Below are 20,000 nucleotides of genomic sequence, written 5' to 3'. Positions count from 1 at the left end.
GTGGGGAGGTGAGGGACACACGAGGAGGAGCGACCAGACCAGTACAGCACAAAATCTAATTACAACTTCCCAACGACCGCGACGAGAGAGAGCAAGCGACTGAGGGCTGTGTTGGCGAGACCTCCCGCCCTTCCCCGCCCAGCCTTCCCTCCGCCCCCTCGCGCCAGATGCCAGCTACCTCCAGTCCACCTCCAGCCAAGCCCTGCAGAAGTATTTAGTTGTAATGCTTGGCTCATCACACGATTGTTTGCAAAGACCGCGAAGATGATTCAAAGGTGCATTTTTTTTATTTTTATTTTTTAGCTACGGCTGTTGTGCTTTTATTTAGGTGTTTGTGGAAATAGAACAGTCTTCGGGTATTGATAGTTGAGGAACTAAGCAGCTTCTTCTGAACTGTCACTACCATCACTAAACCTCCCGGAAAAGTATCACCATCTGTCACAATCTGTCAGAGTATTACCAGCATCTTTGAAACGTCTTTAAAACTGTTCATTTCCTGCCTGCCGAACTATTACTACTTGATAAACACCCTTGACAAATGTTCTATAAGTAAGAGATAAGGGGAAATGAAAGAGACTGAAAATGATAAACAGAAGAACAAAAGTAAAGACTAAGGAAACACAGATGAAGAAGAAGAATCAGAGGAAAAGATAACGAAAATAAGAAAAATATATGTAGTAGCTGATAGAGAAGCAGAAACAAGAGTTAATCAAGAGAAAAAGGAGAAACAGCAAATGGAAGATAAAGGATGGAAGCAAAAAAAGCCAGAAAAGGTAGAAAAATAGTCAAATCGATGAAAAAAATAACGAAAAAAAGGAGAAAAACAAGAAAATATCGATAGACTAGCAGAAACAAAAATTAATCAGGCAAAAGGGAGAAACAGCAAATGGGAGATAAAAGATGGAGAGAAGAAAGGTAAGAAAATGTCAAAAAATAACCAAACAGAGGAAAATAAAAATAAAAACAAGATAAAAAAAACAAAAAGTACTCAATAGAAAGGCGGAAACGAGAACTAGTCATGCAAAAAGGAGAAACAGCAAATGAGAGAGAAAGGACTGAAGGGAAAAAAGGAAAGAAAAGGTAGACAGGAAAAGTACGTGGGTCATTAACAACACCTAATGTAGCTTCAACCTGATTGGTCCGCAGAAAAAGGTATGAAGATCCAATAAAATGCCAATAAATGGACTTACTTTTCCTCCTCCTCCTCCTCCTCTTTTTCTTCCTCTTCCTCTTCTTCTTCCTCCTCCTCCTCCTTTCCTTTATCCTTTTCCCTCTCCATTCCTTCCTTCTATCGTCCTTACTTCCCTTTCGTTACCTCTATCTTCTCTCCTCCTCCTCCTCCTCCTCTTTCTCATATTTTCTCCTCCTTCCCTCCCTTTCTCTCCTCTCTTCCTTCCTCTCCTCCCTTTAAATCCTTCCCTCCACCTCTCCTCCTTCACTCTAATTTACCTCACTTTCCTCCTTCCTTCCTCCCCTATCGCGCCTCCTCCTCGTCCATCTCCTTACTCCTCCTCCTCCTCCTCCTCCTCCTCCTCCTCCTCCTCCTCCTCCTATTCTCTCCATATATTGCACGCCCCTCACCCCATTAGCTCTATCTCCAACCTCCTTCCTCCTCTTCCTCTTCCTCCTCATCTTCCTCCTTCCTTCCTCCTTCCTTCCTTCCTCCTCCTCCTCCTCTTCTCCCTGTACATGTCACCTGTATACTGCATCCCTATCATCTTCTCCCTCCTCCTCCTCCTCCTCCTCCTCCTCCTCCTCCTCCTCCTCTTGTCACTCCTCCACACGCCTCCCTACCTTCGCTTCTTCACCTCCAGCCATTCTTGTCCGTTTTCTCTGTCAACCTCATATCGTTTTCTTTACAATACCTGTCTGCTTCCCCCCTCCCCTCCCCCTCTCTCCCTTCCCCTCCTCTCCCCGACAATAAGTGTCCGCGCCCTTGTCCCCTTGTCCCCGTGCTCCCCTTCAATGGTATTCTCCCTTCCCTCTTCCCCTCCCTTCCTCTCCCCTTCCTCTTCCCTTCCTCTTCCCTTCCTCTTCCCTTCCCTTCCCATCAAGACGAGAAAAAAGGAATGTTTGTGTCAGGAGAAGAACAACAGTGTGTGTGTGTGAGAGAGAGAGAGAGAGAGAGAGAGAGAGAGAGAGAGAGAGAGAGAGAGAGAGAGAGAGAGAGAGAGAGAGAGAGAGAGAGAGAGAGAGAGAGAGAGAACCATCAATTTAAATTTTGAAAGTGATCTAAAACTCGTGTTTGGAACTCGCTTTACAGATTGAGAGAGAGAGAGAGAGAGAGAGAGAGAGAGAGAGAGAGAGAGAGAGAGAGAGAGAGAGAGAGAGAGAGAGAGAGAGAGAGACCGCAAGCATCAGAGCCCAAAGTTACAATCTCTCTCTCTCTCTCTCTCTCTCTCTCTCTCTCTCTCTCTCTCTCTCTCTCTCTCTCTCTCTCTCTCTCTCTCTCTCTCTCTCGGCAGTCCTGCGTAGGGGGAGAGCGGAGGGACACAGTTAAGTCACTAGTATATGTGTTATTACACCGTAAACACAAGTTAACCGTGTGTGTTCGTGTTATTTTGTGGTCGATACTGCACACACTCTACCAGAAAGCCACCCAGCCATCCAGTCACCCAGTCAACCATAGAGCTAACCATCTATTCATTCAGCCAGACAACCAAACTGCCATGCAAGTCAGTTAGTCAATCAGTCAGTCAGCCAGCCAGCCAGCCACTTATTCAACCAGTCAGTTAGTCAGTCAGTCAGTCATCCAGCCAGTCAGCCACTTATTCAGCCAGTCAGTTAGTCAATCAGTCAGTCAGTCAGCCAGCCAGTCAGCCACTTATTCAGCCAGTCACTCAGTCAGTCAGCCAGTCATCCAATCAGCCAGCCAGTCAGCCAGCCAGTCATCCAATCAGCCAGCCAGTCAGCCAGCCAGTCATCCAATCAGCCAGCCAGCCAGTCAGTCAGTCAGTCAGCCAGTCAGTCAGTCAGTTAGTCAGTCAGTCAGTCAGAAGCCAGTTAGTTACTCCTGCTCTCTCTCTCTCTCTCTCTCTCTCTCTCTCTCTCTCTCTCTCTCTCTCTCTCTCTCTCTCTCTCTCTCTCTCTCTCTCTCAGACCGACAGACAGACAACCATTCAGGCACACAGACAGACAGACAGACGGACACTCGCCGAATTACACCACTCTGAGCTGACTTGTGGAGCGGCAACGAAGTGGATGGGTGGGTGGAAGTGGATGGATGGAGGGAGGCTTCCGAATGCTAAGGTTTAGTTCAGGAATTGTAGACTTTTTTGGTGGATTTTAAGTGGATCTTTTTGTGGATTTTTGGTGAATTTCTGGCAGATGTGGATTTTTCCATGAATTTTTGGTAATTTTGTGTTTTTTTTTTTTTTGGTGAATTTTTTGGTAGATTTTGTGGTTTTTGGTTGATTTTGTGGATTTTGGGTGGATATTTGGTGGATTTTGGTGGTTTTTGGTTGATTTTTGGTGGATTTTTGGTGGATTTTTGGTGGATTTTGTGATTTTTGGTGGAATTTTGTGGATTTTTGGTGGATTTTTGGTGGATTTTGTGGATTTTAGGTGGATTTTTGGTAGATTTTGTGGGTTTTTGCTGGATTTTTTGGTAAATTTTGTGGATTTTTGGTGGATTTTTCGTGGATTTTGTGGATTTTTGGTGGATTTTTAATGAACCTTTGGTGAATCACTAGTGGTTTTTGACGATTCTTGTGGATTATTGTCAGATTTTTGTGGAGTTTTTTTGGTGGAGCTTTGGTTGAATTCAGTGGATCAGTGTTGAAAATGAGCTTGCATGGATTGAAGGTGGATTTGAAAGTTCATTTAGGTGGATCTGTAACGCGGTTTTATGCAAGAGAGTGGACGTATTTCTAAGTGGATTAAAGGATGAGTGAATGACAGGATAAGTGGATACAGAGGTTAGGAGAAATTAGATTAAGTGGATTTTAGGATTACCGGACATCAGATTAAGTGGATAAAGTAATAAGTGTAAATAAGGATAAGTGGATGAAAGTGTAAATGAATAAAAATGAATGAAAATGAATAAAAAAAAACAATAAAAAGTGTGTGGATAAGTGGATGAATTAGTGAGTTTGATGGTTAATAAGCAGGAAATATGGATGAGTTTGTCTGAATAGATGTGGATTAAGATAAGTGGATTAAAGGGTGACTGAATAAAGAAATAGTGAAATTGACTAAAAATAGAAGGAAAGGCAGGTGGATAAATGGATAAAAGAGTGGATTTGAGAATTAATAAGCAGGATATGAGGATACGTGTGGATTAAAGACATAGGAAGATAATATAGGAGCTTAATTATTATCGTATTTTTTGCAGGTAATTTAAATGTTTCAAAAAAATTAAGACAAAAAAAACATAAAAGGAGCAACATTACCTGGGTTTTTTTTTCTTGATATTGTTTGTTTTGTTCTCGTTCCTTTTGTTCTTGTTCTTCTTGGTCTTCATCTTCTTTTTTTCTTCTTACTTTTCTTGTTTTTGTTCTTGCATTTCTTCTTGTTTATCGTCCTTCTTCCTTTCTTTCTTTCTTTCTTTTGGTGTTCCTTTTTTTTTTTTTGGTTCTCTCTTACATTCGGTTCCTCTTCTACGTCTATTTTATTTATTCCGTTTTCTGTGTCCTTTATTCGAAAACTGCAAACGCCGAATTTTCATCCCTACCTTCTTTAATTAATCACTTACTCGCAAAATCCACACACGACAATTCTTCTAAAACAAATAAACAAGTACCCCAAATAAATCTATAATTCTACACACAATAAATTATCCAAGCCAAAAACCGATTTATTACGAAGATAATTAATTTGGCGGGACTCTTGTGGAGTGGAATGGAACTTTACTTGGACAAGGATTTCGGGTACATTTCTTTAATTCCTGGACGCGTTGTGTTACCGGAAGGCCGAAACGTAAATTATTCAGCCACAAGAACGCAGTCAAGCCACACCTCCCAGAACAAGACAAAGTGAGGCAGACATTGACAATATACAGAGTGCAAACTAAAATGGAATTTCAAGGTTGGTGGAATTTCAAGGTGGGTGGAATTTCAAGGTGGATCAAGGTAGGTGGAATTTCAAGGTGGATCAAGGTGGAATTTCAGGCAGGTGAGATTGACTTTGACTTCGGGAACAATTACCTTGAGGTTGTGACAAATAATAGAGAGTGGAATTTTAATGTGGAACTTGAAGGTGGAGTTTAAAAGTGGAACCTCAAGGTGGAATTTCACAGTGGAATCTCAGGGTGGAATTTCAAAGTGGAATCACAAAGTGGAATTTCAAGGTGGAATTTCAAGGTGAAATTTCAAGGTGGAATTTCAAAGTGGAATCTCAGGGTGGAATTTCAACTTGGAATTTTATACAGGTGAGATATAAGATGAAAACTGACTGACTGACTGTGTAGCGGTCTTACCTGTGGGATGAGAGGCCAGGCAGGTAGTTACCTCCTCACCTGTGCAAGAAAAAGGTGCTTCAATTAGTGAAATATTTGTGGGACAACTTGTTAATTACTTGCTTGTGCTTCCTTGAGAGAGAGAGAGAGAGAGAGAGAGAGAGAGAGAGAGAGAGAGAGAGAGAGAGAGAGAGAGAGAGAGAGAGAGAGAGAGAGAGAGAGAGAGATGCAGGGACAGATACATAAAGATACACGCACATAATAACAGACAGACAAGCAGACAACAGGAGGGGAACAGGAAGAATCAAACACGAGGATTAAACGCGCCTGAAGTTCCAACACACACACACACACACACACACACACACACACACACACACACACACACACACAATTAACATCGCTTTTCCTCTGATATATTACACAACAAGCTTATGGAATGTTGGGATTACAGCATATCAAAACATCAACCTTTTACACACATACACACACACACGCACACACGCACACACACACACACTCATAAAACACAAGCATCTGATGTCCATAGTTTGATTTAAGGGTGAAAGTTATTAGGATACTCTACAGACAATGATTTAAAGGGACATATTTCTAAAAGGCAAGGTTTTAAAAGGGTTGGAATTTAAAAGGTATGATTTAAAGGGATATATTTTCAAAAGGCAGAGTTTTTAAAGGAATAGAATTTAAAGGAAAGGATTTAAAGGGATATATTTTTAAAAGGCAGAGTTTTTAAAGGGATAGAATTTAAAGGAAAGGATTTAAAGGGATATGTTTTTAAAAGGCAGAGTTTTTAAAGGAAAGGATTTAAAGGGATATATTTTTAAAAGGCAGAGTTTTTAAAGGGATAGAATTTAAAGGAAAGAATTTAAAGGGATATATTTTTAAAAGGCAGAGTTTTTAAAAGATACTATTTAACAAAAGACAAAATTTATAGAGTGTTACATTACAGGCATGATTAAAAAAAGATAAGTATATTTTAGACACACAATTCTAAAGGGTATCACTTTAAAATAATTTTAGGGCATAATTTAAGGGTTATGGTTAAAGGGAACTGGTTTTAAGGCATGAACCAAAGGGTAAGACTTAAAGCGTAATATTTAAGGGAGAAAGTCTAGAAGGAGAGAGTTTTAAGGGAACAAGTTAAAAGTCGTGATTTTAAGGGTGAAAATTTAAAGGTGATCTAATTATCCGTCTTTCAATATTTTCTTCCTTCTTTCACACACACACACACACACACACACACACACACAGAGAGAGAGAGAGAGAGAGAGAGAGAGAGAGAGAGAGAGAGAGAGAGAGAGAGAGAGAGAGAGAGAATCACATCTTACCAAGAAATAAATGTCGGTATGCTATTGATGCAGTGATTCTCTCTCTCTCTCTCTCTCTCTCTCTCTCTCTCTCTCTCTCTCTCTCTCTCTCTCTCTCTCTCTCTCTCAAAGCAATTTCAATATTCCACAAAATGTAGTTACGCGTTTTGCATCATTTTTACATGTAACTCTCTCTCTCTCTCTCTCTCTCTCTCTCTCTCTCTCTCTCTCTCTCTCTCTCTCTCTCTCTCTCTCTTTCCTGAGGCGGACGAATGTGATACTTGTACAGTGTTGCCAGATCGCTTTGCTGTTGAAAAGTCGCTCATGTTTACTTACTTCCCCCTCCTCTCTCTCTCTCTCTCTCTCTCTCTCTCTCTCTCTCTCTCTCTCTCTCTCTCTCTCTCTCTCTCTTTCTAATGAAGTGAGAGTCAAATTGCTGAAATGCGGCACCTTCTTTTCACACACACACACACACACACACACACACACACACACACACACACACACACATACTATACTTGCATAAAGAAAGAAAGCAAAAAAAAAAAAAAAAACACTGAAAAGATGGAATTTAAGGGAAAAAAATAAGAGAAGGTTAAAAGGGACATTATTCTTTCTTTTTTTGAGAACACACACACACACACACACACACACACACACACATACACACACACACCGGAAAACAAAGGCACATCATATTTACGAGTCAATTAAGAGACATTCATACATCGTTTTAATCACAACAAAGCAATTTAGCCAAACGGACTTGTAAAGCTTCGAACGTGTGTTTCAAGACTCGTGCAGCAACCAAACCACTTTCAGTATTTTGTAACATTTTGTAACTCGACGCTGTTCGTGTTGAGAAAGAAAAAAAAATGCAAAAAAAAAGTGGGTAAAAAAAGTAGGTTAGAAAAAAAGAAAAAAAAAAAAAAGAGAGAGAGGGGTTCATATTGTCTCACTTGAATCCCACCCTTGATCCTTTTGACTCACGAACAAGTGATAGCGAAGCACCGAACACTTATTTTCTCTCGATACTGCTTCGCTTCGCTTCGTTCACTTCACTCGAATCTCTCACGGTTTGCAGATGGATGAAATCAAAGAGAGTGTTTTTTTTTTCGTTCGTTTTCTTTCTTTTTTTCAGTAATCGAGTGTAGGTTATGATTTTACTTTTATCTTTTTGGCAATCTCGTGAAGAATGAACAAAAGTAAGGTTTGCTTGTGATGTTACGATCTTGGCTTCCTTCTCTAGTCATTAACGTGCATGAACTGAGAGAAAGGCAAAGGTAGATTGGGAAATTTCAGATGTAGATTAATTAACGAGTTTCTTTCATTTTTTTTTTTAGATTAGAAAGAAAATCAAGTGTAGGTCATGATTTTGATTTTTTATTTATTTATTTATTTATTTTTTATTTTTTTTTTTTTTGGTCATTATCGTGAAGAGATTGATATAAACAAAGGTGGATAAAAAAATCAGCATGTTGTTTAATATTTTTTTATTCGTGTTTTAAAGGAGAAATAAAAAAAAAAGATGAATTACCATGATTTTCTTCAGCATTATCCTGCAGAAATTGATAACAAGTACAGACTGATAGAGAAATTCAATATGCTGGTTAATATACGTGTTTATTTATTTATTTATTTATTTTTTTCGTTTCTTTTCAGAGTGGAGATAATAAAACGTTGCACAATGCCGAGTTTAACATTTTAATGGGAAAAAAAGTGAAAAGTAATGATAAGACGAAAGGGAAAAAAGTAGACACGTGTGTTAATAAAATACTTTCGCGTTTTTAATTACAAATGAAAAAAAAATGTGCAAAATTCCAGTGGCAAAAAGAAAAAAAAATATGAGCACTCCACTTTACAGTTGCGTTACATCACGAGGCTGATTAATACAATAAAAAAAAGATTAAAAAAAAATCACTTATCAACTAAACATGAAACAAAACACACACGTAAAACAAAACAAAAAAACAGGAGTAAAAAAAAAACTGAAGCACGAGGATAAATTATGAACACACACACACACACACACACACACACACACACACAGAGAGAGAGAGAGAGAGAGAGAGAGAGAGAGAGAGAGAGAGAGAGAGAGAGAGAGAGAGAGAGAGAGAGAGAGAGAGAGAGAGAGAGAGAGAGAGAGAGAGAGAGAGAGAGAGAGAGAGAGAGACAACAGATATCGGGATTAAGCCACGCATCAGTTTGCTCACAAGTCTTAAGCCCTTGTACACACACACACACACACACACACACACACACACACACACACGCACGCACGCACGCACGCACACACACACACACACACACACACACACACACACACACACACACACACACACACACACACACACACACGCCGGAAGAGCCATTAACCACAAACAATTAACTTTAAAAATGCACTAAAGTTATTGATGTTTAAAAAAAAAGTCATTCCAAAAACAAAAAAAACAAAAATAAAAATAAAAAAAATAGTTTAATACGAGTATATATTTTTTTTCCTTTTCATGTTTCATTGAATGACAAAAATAAAAGGAGGAAAAAAATCAAAACAAATGAGGTTAATAAATACGATTAGTTGCAAAGTGTGTGTGTGTGTGTGTGTGTGTGTGTGTGTGTGTGTGTGTGTGTGTGTGTGTGTGTGTGTGTGTGTGTGTTACTAATGTGTTCTATTAGCGTATTGCGAATTGTTTTTATCGTGTCAGTATTTCATGTGTGAAGTTCATAGCACTTTCTCTCTCTCTCTCTCTCTCTCTCTCTCTCTCTCTCTCTCTCTCTCTCTCTCTCTCTCTCTCTCTCTCTCTCTCACGAAAAAAAAAAAAAAAACACCCTGACTTCCACACAAACACATCCACTCATCCCTTCCCCATCACACTCAGAATCACTCATTTCTTCCCCCTTCCCCATTCCACCCTCCTTTCCCTTAACCCTCCCCATATACACAGAGACCTACCCTTCCACCCCTTACCATTCCACCCTTCACCTCCCTTCCATCCCACACACACACACACACACACACACACACACACACACACACAGACCCTTCTCTTCTCCATTCCACACTACATCCCCCGTCCTTCTCCCCCACACACACGCACGCACGCACAGATGCAGGCAGAGCGATCCATATTCCCCACGCCTTCCTCGCAATCCCCAGGCTGCCCCTCCTCGTGTAGCAGCAGCTCTCCACACGCCCTTCCAAAAAGCCAGACAAACAGACAGCCTAGCAGAAGGCGGCCAGGCAGCGTATTCGTAAATCTTACTGAAGACAGATCGGCCGTTCGTCTTACTCACTTTTACAGTCACCCAAGTTTGTGTGTGTGTGTGTGTGTGTGTGTGTGTGTGTGTGTGTGTGTGTGTGTGTGTGTGTGTGTGTGTGTGTGTGTGTGTGTGTGTGTGTGTGTGTGTGTGTGTGTGTGTGTGTGTGTGTGTGTGTGTGTGTGTGTGTACCTGAGACCTATCACACGCCATTGGGAGTCTAACCGGGATGCAAACCTTGATCAGTCCAACAACAAGAACTTCACTAATGAGCCAGCGAGTGAAACCAAGGAAAGGAAGGGTAACGAAATAAAGAGAAAAAAGACGATACGAGAATACGAGGAGAAAAAAAAAAAAAGATGACTGGTAGGGAAAGTGATAAAGGGAAGAAAAAAGAGAAAAGCAGGCTGAAAAAATAAAGAGGAAGGAAAGGGAAGACAAAATAAAATAAATAATAAGAGAAAGCAGAAAAAAATGAGCAGAAAGAAGAAGAAAACGACGGAAAGTGAAGAAGGTGAGAAAAAAGAGAAAAAGTCTGAAAAAAGGCAAGGAAAAGGGAAAAATAGAAGAAAGAAATAAAGCAAAAGTAACGATACACAAAAAACGAACAGAGGAAACAAAAAAAACAAAGAGGGAAAATGATGAAGGTAAGAAAAAAGAGAGAAAATAAAAGTCTGAAAAAGAAAAAAAAAAGCAAGGAAAGGGAAAAAGTATATAAATAAAACAGAAGTAAAAATACACACACAAAAAAAAAACAACGAACAGAAGAAATAAAAAAAAACGAAGAAGGAAAATAATGAAGGTCAGAAACAAAAGAAAGAAAAACAGTCTGAAAAAAAGACCAAGGAAAGGAAAAAAAATAAAAAAAAGAAATAAAACAAAACCAAAAATACACAAAAAAAAACGCACAAGAAAAAAAAAGAAAACGAAGAAGTAAAATTATCAAGGTCACAAAAAAAGAGAAAAGTCTGAAAAAAATATATAAATAAAAAAAAAAAGGGCAAAGAAAGGGAGGAAGGGGCTTTATAGAATACGTCAGCAGCAGGAGGAGGAGCAACACACTTCGTCTCACGGAAGATGGAATTTAGAGAGAGACAGAGCTACGTTCTATATAATGTTGCTCATATATTTTCCTTGGCCGCGGTGCCCTCTACGTCAGGTGCTGTGGAGAGAGAGAGAGAGAGAGAGAGAGAGAGAGAGAGAGAGAGAGAGAGAGAGAGAGAGAGAGAGTCAGTAAGTAAACATATATTAACTTCAAGAGGGGTAAAAAAAAGAGGCAAACACATACATACATACATACTCGTACATACATACATGCATACAAACATTGATACATACACACATACATACAGAAAGACTGATGGACAGAGAAAGACAGGCAGAAATACACAAAGACAAATAAAAACAGAGAAAAAAATACAGACAAATAGAAAGACAGACAAAGACAGGGATAGGAAAAAAAGACAAACACACACACACACACACACACAGAGGGAGAAAGAGAGAAAGAGAGAGAAATGGGAAGAAGACCCGAGAAGCAAAGGAAGAGGACAGTAAATCATGATAAAAAAGAAGGAAGAGAAGGAGATAAAGTGATCTGTAATTAGCTCAAGGTCAGGGTAAAAATTCTGAGGAAATTGAATTCTTGGGTAATTTAAAGCGAGAGAGAGAGAGAGAGAGAGAGAGAGAGAGAGAGAGAGAGAGAGAGAGAGAGAGAGAGAGAGAGAGAGAGAGAGAGAGAGAGAGAGAGAGAGAGAGAGAGAGAGAGAGAGAGAGAGAGTCAAAATAAACATTCCCTTTCTCATCAATATTCGCTCAATCAAGGAAGCAATTAAGAAGAAGAAGTATTTAAGAGAAAAATTAAGAAGAAATGGAAGGAAAAAGAATGGGAAGAGGAGGAGGAAAAGCAGGAGGAGGAGGAGGAGGAAAAGGAGGACGAGCAAGATGAGTAGATGGATGAAGGAGGAAAATAAAAAGAAAAGGTGCAAAGAGCTGTACAGAATTAATAGAGAAAATTGACATAAGTAGTATTAAAATAAATTCTGTAAAAAGGAAGAACCGAGAATGATAAAAAAAAAAATAGGAAAAAGTACAAGTGTCAAAAATAAAATGAGGATACAAAAAGAGAAAGTAAAAAAAAAAAGTAAATAGAATGATAGAAAGAAAACTAGAAATAAATAAGATAAACAGAAACAGACAGACAGACAGACAGACAGACAGACAGAAATACAGAAAAACAGATTATCTTTTTTTATTTTCTCAAGCTCCTATAAACATGTAGAATAAAAAAAGAGGAAAGAAAAAAAAAACAGAACCAGAGACAGACAGAGACAAAGAACAGAACCAGAGACAAAGAGAGAAAGAAAAAAAAACAGGCATAAAGACAGACAAAGAAAAAACAAAAGACAGACAGACAGAGAGACAGACAGGCAGAAAAGACAGACACAAACACTGATGACGGTTTCATATTCTTGAGTTTCCCTTCCAAAGAAAACTAAATAAATAAGAACTACTACTACTACTACTACTACTACTACTACTACTACTACTACTACTACAACTTCCCATAATAATGATAAAAGTATATAAAAAAAGGTTGGTATTTTCACAAGCTCAATGGTAAAATATTCTAGCTAATTATTTGTAGTGTTTTTCTAACCTGGAAATGACAAGTGTGCTTATCATTTCTTCCTTTCCGTCACTTCTAGGTTAAAAAATTCAGTCTCTCTCTTTAAAATTCACCTCAATGCATGTATGTATGTATGTATGTATGAATGTATGCATTTTTGTATGTTGAGATGGAGGACATAGAGAAATATTTATTATCTTGCGCCCAGTACGTGTGTGTGTGTGTGTGTGTGTGTGTGTGTGTGTGTGTGTGTGTGTGTGTGTGTGTGTGTGTGTGTGTGTTTGGGTGGGTGGATGTGTTTGTTTGTTAGTTCTCTTGTTTATTAATTCATTTTATTTAGTTGTTTTATCTATTTGTTTGTTTGTTTGTTTTGTTATTGGTGGAAATGGAGACTGGTGTTTGTCAGAGAGAGAGAGAGAGAGAGAGAGAGAGAGAGAGAGAGAGAGAGAGAGAGAGAGAGAGAGAGAGAGAGAGAATGCTAAGTAGCTCCTCATAAATTAGCAATAGCGCATCATTCATGGCTCTCTCTCTCTCTCTCTCTCTCTCTCTCTCTCTCTCTCTCTCTCTCTCTCTCTCTCTCTCTCTCCGTGTCTCTTTACATATTTCTCTATTCCCTTCTTTATTTTTTTCTTATTCCTCTCTATATTCTTAATAAGAAAAGGAAGAGGAACAACAAACAGTTTTTCTTCTCCCTCTCCCTCTCCCTCTCCCTCTCTCTCTCTCTCTCTCTCACCCGTCAGTCTTCATATTTTACAGCACATCAACACTTTTACCTCCTGTTTTCGTTCTCAGGGCAGACCCAAAATGATGGACGGCGTTATTTCACTATTCGTACACTTGGTAAAAAAAAGAAAAAGATATAAAAAATTCCTCCTGCGTTTATCAATGACAGATACCGCGGTGATATTTTACGTAAACAAATGTCAGCCTTAGGTCTTCTGCTGTCAGCTAAATGCCACGCTTCCTCTTCACTCGGTGGCAACTTGTGTATAGAGGTGACCGTAGTAGTTGTGTTGGTTTCGCAAGGTTGTATGCGCAAACGTTTTCTTGTCCTGTTTCGTTATATTTGATATGGTGTTGCGGATGTTGTTTTGTTTGCTTCAAGGATGTTTTTATGTTTTTTGTAAGTAAGCTGATGTAAGTTATCCTAGTCTAACCAAACGTAACCTTATCTAACGTAACCTAAGCTAACCTAACGTAATCCAACGTAACCTAACCTATCTTAACTTAATCTAACCTAACCTAATCTAACCTAACCTAACCTAACTTAACCTAACCTACCTTAACTTAATCTAACCTAACCTAATCTAACCTAACCTAACTTTACCTAACCTACCTTAATTTAATCTAACCTAACTTAACCTAACGTAACCTAATCTACCTTAACTTAACCTAACCTAACTTAACTTGACCAAACGTAACCTAACTTACCTTACCTTAACCTAACTTAAACTAACCTATCCTAACTTAACGTAATATAACCTAACCTAACCTAACCTAACCTAACCTAACCTAACTTAAACTAACCTAACCTAACTTAACGTAATCTAATCTAACCTAACCTAACCTAACCTAACCTAACCTAACGTAATCTAACCTAACCTAACCTAACCTAACCTACCTTACCTTAACCTAACTTAAACTAACCTAACCTAACTTAACGTAATCTAACCTAATCTAACTTAACCTAACTTAACGTAACAGAATCTAGTGATGGTTTAACAAGGTCTAGTGTGTGTTGCTTAGGTTTTTCATGGGTGTTTTCATGGCTTTATTAAGTAAACTAACCTAACCTAAGCTAACCTAACCTAAGCTAATCTAACTTAGCCTAACCACACGTATCCTTCCTTTCCTCCTCCCTTCCTTGTCTTCGCTATTCTTCCTTTCTTCCTTCCTTCCTTCCTTTCCTCTTCCCTCTTTCTATCCTCTCTTCTCTCCATGCTTTCCTTTCTTCATTCTTTCCTTCCTTTTTCCACTTATCTTTCTTCAATCCTTCTTTTCTTTCCAACCTCCTTTCATTTCCATCCCTCCCTTCACCACTAACAACTGAAAACCCAATTAAGCCCTTCATTACAACTATCACAATTAGCAAAAAATGCACCAAATACCAGACCAATAATGTAATTCGCGATATAATTAGTTAACCAAAAAATATGTATCCTTTTTTTTTCTCTCCCCCCTTGTGTATTAATTAAGAATATTGTTTCCTTTTATTGGTAATACTTGCACTCGCTTCCCATTGTGTATTCTTCATTTAAATTCAAGCCAGTGGTATTAACATTTATATATACAGTAATAATACGTAATATTCGTAATGCAAACTTTCCTTATCTGAAAAGTAAGTGGTAATAATTTTCTCTCTCTCTCTCTCTCTCTCTCTCTCTCTCTCTCTCTCTCTCTCTCTCTTTGTTTTGGTTTTCTCTTCCTTCTTCCTATTCGTGTTTTTATTTCATTTTCTGCCTATTTTTGTTTTTCGTTGTGTTATTTGTTGCTCTCATCTCTTTTCTCCTTTCTAGTTCATTTTTTTCCTGTTTTTATTTTGTTATTTTTTCCTTTCTCTCTCTCTCTCTCTCTCTCTCTCTCTCTCTCTCTCTCTCTCTCTCTCTCTCTCTCTCTCTCTCTCTCTCTCTCTCTCTCTCTCTCTCTCTTCCTTCTTTCTAGTTTAACTTTTTCCTGTTTTTTGTCTTTCTCCTGTCTAGTTTTTTTCTTCTTTATTTCCTTATTTTCTGTTCGTTTATGAAAGTTTTTTGTATTTTCCTTTTTTTCTCTTTCTTTATTCATTTCGTTCATTCGCTCGTTCGTTCCTTCTCTTCTTCTTCCTCCTCCTCCTCCTCCTCCTCCTCCTTCTTCTTCTTCCTTATCTCTTCCTTCTACTTTCCATCTACGAATTATATCATTATTTTCTAATTATCTCTCCTCCTCCTCCTAATTTGTCTCCCTTAATTTCCTGTTTCTCTCATTTTTTCTTCCACATTCCATATTTTTCATGACGTCTTCTTCGTCTCTCTCTTCTCACTCAATCATTTTTCTCTTCTATTTTCTTCCATTCGTATATATTTCCTTCTAATTTTCTCTTATTCTCCTTTATGGAAGCATTTATCTAATTCTGTGTTCTCCTTCTCCTTTACGGCCCCCATTACAGTCCTAATTACACGAAGGTAACTCAGGATCACCTGTGCAAGTACCAATTAGGTGATAGAAATGAAAGAAAATGAAGAATAATGAGGGTAAGACTAAACGAAAATTTAAAATGAATAAAATAAGAAGGAAAATCTCTCTCTCTCTCTCTCTCTCTCTCTCTCTCTCTCTCTCTCTCTCTCTCTCTCTCTCTCTCTCTCTCTCTCTCTCTCTCTACTATATATAATAATATATTTTTTTCATAAGCAATTATATTTATTTCATTGAAACTAAATAAAAAAAACCGATAAAAAACAATGCAATTAATCCCAAACACACTCTGAAGTCAAACAAACAACAAACAAACACGTAAACAAACAAAACTATAATAAAAAAAAATCCCTTTCAATTGAGCGGAACAACAACAATAATAATTACCTTCAATAAAATAATGAGTTACCCATTAAGAGTTCCAACAGAAAACGGGGTAAAGAGAAAACGGGGCAGGTAATTACTTGTCTCACACAATACCTCGTTTCAATGTTGTAATGGAGGAGGGAGAAAAATTTTATAGAGACTATTACGAGAAAGAAAATGGATGATATTTATTTTCATGATTAATATAGTTTGTCTTAAGTCTCTCTCTCTCTCTCTCTCTCTCTCTCTCTCTCTCTCTCTCTCTCTCTCTCTCTCTCTCTCTCTCTCTCTCTCTCTCTCTCTTTTTCATCCCCTTGTTTCTAACTCTCTCCCTTTCCTCCATCTCCCTCTTTCTCTTCCATCTCTCTCTCCCTCTCTTTCTTCCCTCTCTCTATTATATACTGTCTGTCATTCTCCTACCCTTTCTTCTCCTCCCTTTCGTTGTTACTCCTTACATTCACATTCTCTTTCTCTTCCTCTCCTTCTTCTCTTCCCCTTTCGTATCTCAGTGTCTGTAAAATTTCTTCTCTCCTCCTCCTCCTTCTCCTTTCTCTCTTTCTTCCTTCCCTCCTCTCCTCCATTCCTGAACCCCTCCTTCTATTGCCTCTTATTCTTCTCTCCCTCCCTTATTCCCTCTTTCGTTTGTTTGTTTTGTGTTTCCATTCTTCCTCTTATTTCCTCCTCTATTCCTTATTCATCCTCTTTCTTGCTGAGTCTTTCTCTCCTCCTCTTCTTCCTTTCTTCATTTCATTCTTGTTTTATTTTATATTTTCGTTTTATCTCTTTCGTTTCTCTTATTTACCTTTGTTTTCTTATCTTAATTTTCTTCTAATTCCATCTTTCTGTATTTGTAGAATTTTGTTTCCTTGTTTTCTTTATTTTTTTTCTGTTTCCTTGATTTTTTTTTCTTATTTTCCCATTTTTCCTGTTTATCACCATTTTTTTACATATTGAGCATTAATTTTTCTTTGTTATTCTTTCGTTTTCCATATTTTCTGTTTCCTTGCTTATCTTATTTTCTACTCTCTCTCTCTCTCTCTCTCTCTCTCTCTCTCTCTCTCTCTCTCTCTCTCTCTCTCTCTCTCTCTCTCTCTCTCTCCCTATCATCCGCCTTATTATCTCATCTTTTGCATATTCCAATCCTTCACTTCTCCCTCTTCCTCTCCATCAATCATCAACTTATCTCCCTTTTCTTTTCCCCTCTTCATCTCCCTCTATGCATCATTAATCCTGTCTACCTTTCCCTTCATGACTGTTCCTCACCTGCCTAGCACACCTGGGCGCCCCTCCTCACACAGGTAACCCAGGCCAGGTAACCTCCGTGACACCTTTACCTGGCACAAGTAATCAAGCAACGATGTAAAAATTGTAACAACGTATGCAAAGTCTGGTTGGTTCTAAAAAAAATAAAAAAAAGAGTAGCAGTATTGCCAACACGAGCGAGATTGAATGTTGATAAAGGGTTAAAGGAAAAAAAAAAAGGAGGATAAAAAAAAAAGGTGTGTATTTTATCTGGTAACATTTGCAAAAGAGTGTGATTAGCTGCAGGTAAGGGAAAGTGTTTACGTAGCGCGTGTGGTGAATTATGCAAAGTGTGTTCCCGTTCACGTTCCACAGGTAAATGATGATAAAAAGTTAGAAAAAAAAAAGGGTTAAGGGGGGAAGGAGTAAATAAACAGGTGGGGGGATTGCATATCACTAATTGAATTGTTAATGAATACCTGTACTTTTGTTGTGATACGTGTTATATGTAGGGTTGTTTGAGTGGGTGTGTTCGTTCGTTCGTTTGTTTGTTTGTTTGTTTGTTTTTGTGGCTTTGATAGTCTCCCTGCGTCCGTCTCTCTCTCTCTCTCTCTCTCTCTCTCTCTCTCTCTCTCTCTCTCTCTCTCTCTCTCTCTCTCTCTCTCTCTCTCTCTTCTTAAAAAAGGTGGCTTACATATAACACACACACGCACACACACACACTTCTGCTAAAAATAGTAATAAAAACTATTATTACTATTATTATTATTATTATTATTATTATTATTATTATTATTATTATTATTATTGGCAACTAACACTCTTACTTAATTAGCGATTCAATTACGTGTAGTCATTAAGTCCTCATTGACAAAGGTATAAAATTATCATTCTAATAATAATAATAATGACGATGGTAATAATAATAATAATAATAACAATAATAATAATAATAATAATAATAATAATAATAATAATATGATAATAATAAAAACAACAACAAAAATAACAATAATAATAATAATAATAATAATAATAATAATAATAATAATAATAATAATAATAATAATAATAATAATAATAATAATAATAATGAACAGAAGAAGAAGAAGAAGAAGATGATGATGAAGATGATAATGAAATGAGAAGGAGAAGAACAAGAACAAGAAGAAAACAAAAACAACAACAGGAACAACAACAACAACAACAACAACAACAACAACAACAACAACAACAACAACAACAGGAAGAACACCAAGGATCCTTTCTTTTTATATGTACCCCATCCCCCCACCTCTCTCTCTCTCTCTCTCTCTCTCTCTCTCTCTCTCTCTCTCTCTCTCTCTCTCTCTCTCTCTCTCTCTCTCTCTCTCTCTCTCTCTCTCTCTCTCTCTCCCTTACTTCCTTTCCACTTTTCTTCAACAGCCTTTACCTGCATGCATTAACTTTCACCTGCCTCTCCTTGTCACGTGGTAATTAAATCTCTTCTCCCTGATCACCTGGTTAGCTTTTTCCTCTTTTTTTCCTCTTTTTTTCCTCTTTTTTTCCCCTCCAGGTGATGCCGAAGTGTGCTGGGTCCTGTTTCCCTTCTCTTCTTTCCCTTCTCCTTTTTTTTTTTTTTTGGTTTGGTGGGAAAAGGTCGGTTTTGTTGTTGTTGTTGTTGTTGTTGTTGTTGTTGTTGTTGTTGTTGCTGTTGCTGTTAATCTTGTTCTTGTTGTTGTTCTTGTTTTTCTTCTACTTGTTTTTTGTTCTTATTTGTTCCTGTTCTCTTCCTTTTTCTTTTTTCTGTTTTTTTTTCTATTTTTCTTTTTTTTTACATCTTTTTATTTCATCATCATCGTCATCATCATCATCATCATCATCATCATCATCATCATCTTCGTCTTATTATCATTTTTCTTCTTGTTTTCTTATTCTTGTCTTCGTTTTTTTTCATCTTTTTTTTCTTTTTCTGCTTCTTTCCTCCTTTTTACACCATTTTAGTATCATTTTCCTCTTATTTTCCTCTTTTCCCCCGTTTTTCCGCCAATCACGACCCAATGAACTTCACTACACCAGGAGGGAAAAACTTTCTCACGTTTAGAAATTAATTTTACTTGTAATAAATTTTTGATGGGAAAGAAACCAATATCAGGGAGGAGGAGGAGGAGGAGGAGGAGGAGGAGGAGGAGGAGGAGGAGGAGGAGGAGGAGGAGGAGGAGGAGGAGGTAATGTGCAAGAAAGGCGAAGAGAATAAGAAAGAAATTTTGAAATTAAACGAAAAAAGGAAAGAGGAAGAGAAAGAGGAACAGGAAGAAGAAGAAGAAGAAGAGGAGGAGGAGAAAGAGGAACAAGAAGAAGAAGAGGAGGAGAAAGAGGAACAGGAAGAAGAAGAAGAAGAGGAGGAGAAGAAAATAAGAGGAAGAGGAGAAGGTATTCAATGAGAAAGGTAGAAAAAATGAGAGAGAGAGAGAGAGAGAGAGAGAGAGAGAGAGAGAGAGAGAGAGAGAGAGAGAGAGAGAGAGAGAGAGAGAGAGAGAGAGAGAGAGAGAGAGAGAGAGAGAGAGAGAGAGAGAGAGATAAACAGGTGGAAAAATGAACAGAAGAGGAAGGAAGGATAAATATGGAAAAGGAA

General features: G+C 38.0%; 1 protein-coding gene across 12 annotated transcripts in view; it reads right to left on the bottom strand.

The window, feature by feature from the left end:
- Positions 1-20,000, bottom strand: part of LOC135092696 (roundabout homolog 3-like) — a 183,083-nt gene that overhangs the window by 94,026 nt on the left and 69,057 nt on the right. For 7 of the 12 annotated variants that reach the window (XR_010263006.1, XR_010263005.1, XM_063991317.1 and 4 more), the window contains one exon: positions 5,417-5,455. The exons of 1 other annotated variant lie outside the window; for it this stretch is intronic. The gene's annotated coding sequence lies outside the window, so the exon portion shown is untranslated. Of the gene's footprint in view, positions 514-4,391; positions 4,721-5,416; positions 5,456-20,000 lie in introns of those variants that run through there. 4 more of the 12 variants (XM_063991318.1, XM_063991325.1, XM_063991319.1 and 1 more) reach the window with 3 other exon arrangements.

Source organism: Scylla paramamosain, chromosome 40 (assembly GCF_035594125.1).
Source record: "Scylla paramamosain isolate STU-SP2022 chromosome 40, ASM3559412v1, whole genome shotgun sequence".
In the NCBI taxonomy this organism is placed as follows: domain Eukaryota; kingdom Metazoa; phylum Arthropoda; class Malacostraca; order Decapoda; family Portunidae; genus Scylla; species Scylla paramamosain.
The sequence above is the reverse complement of the archived record's forward strand: the minus strand, read 5'-3'. Positions and strand labels throughout refer to the sequence as shown.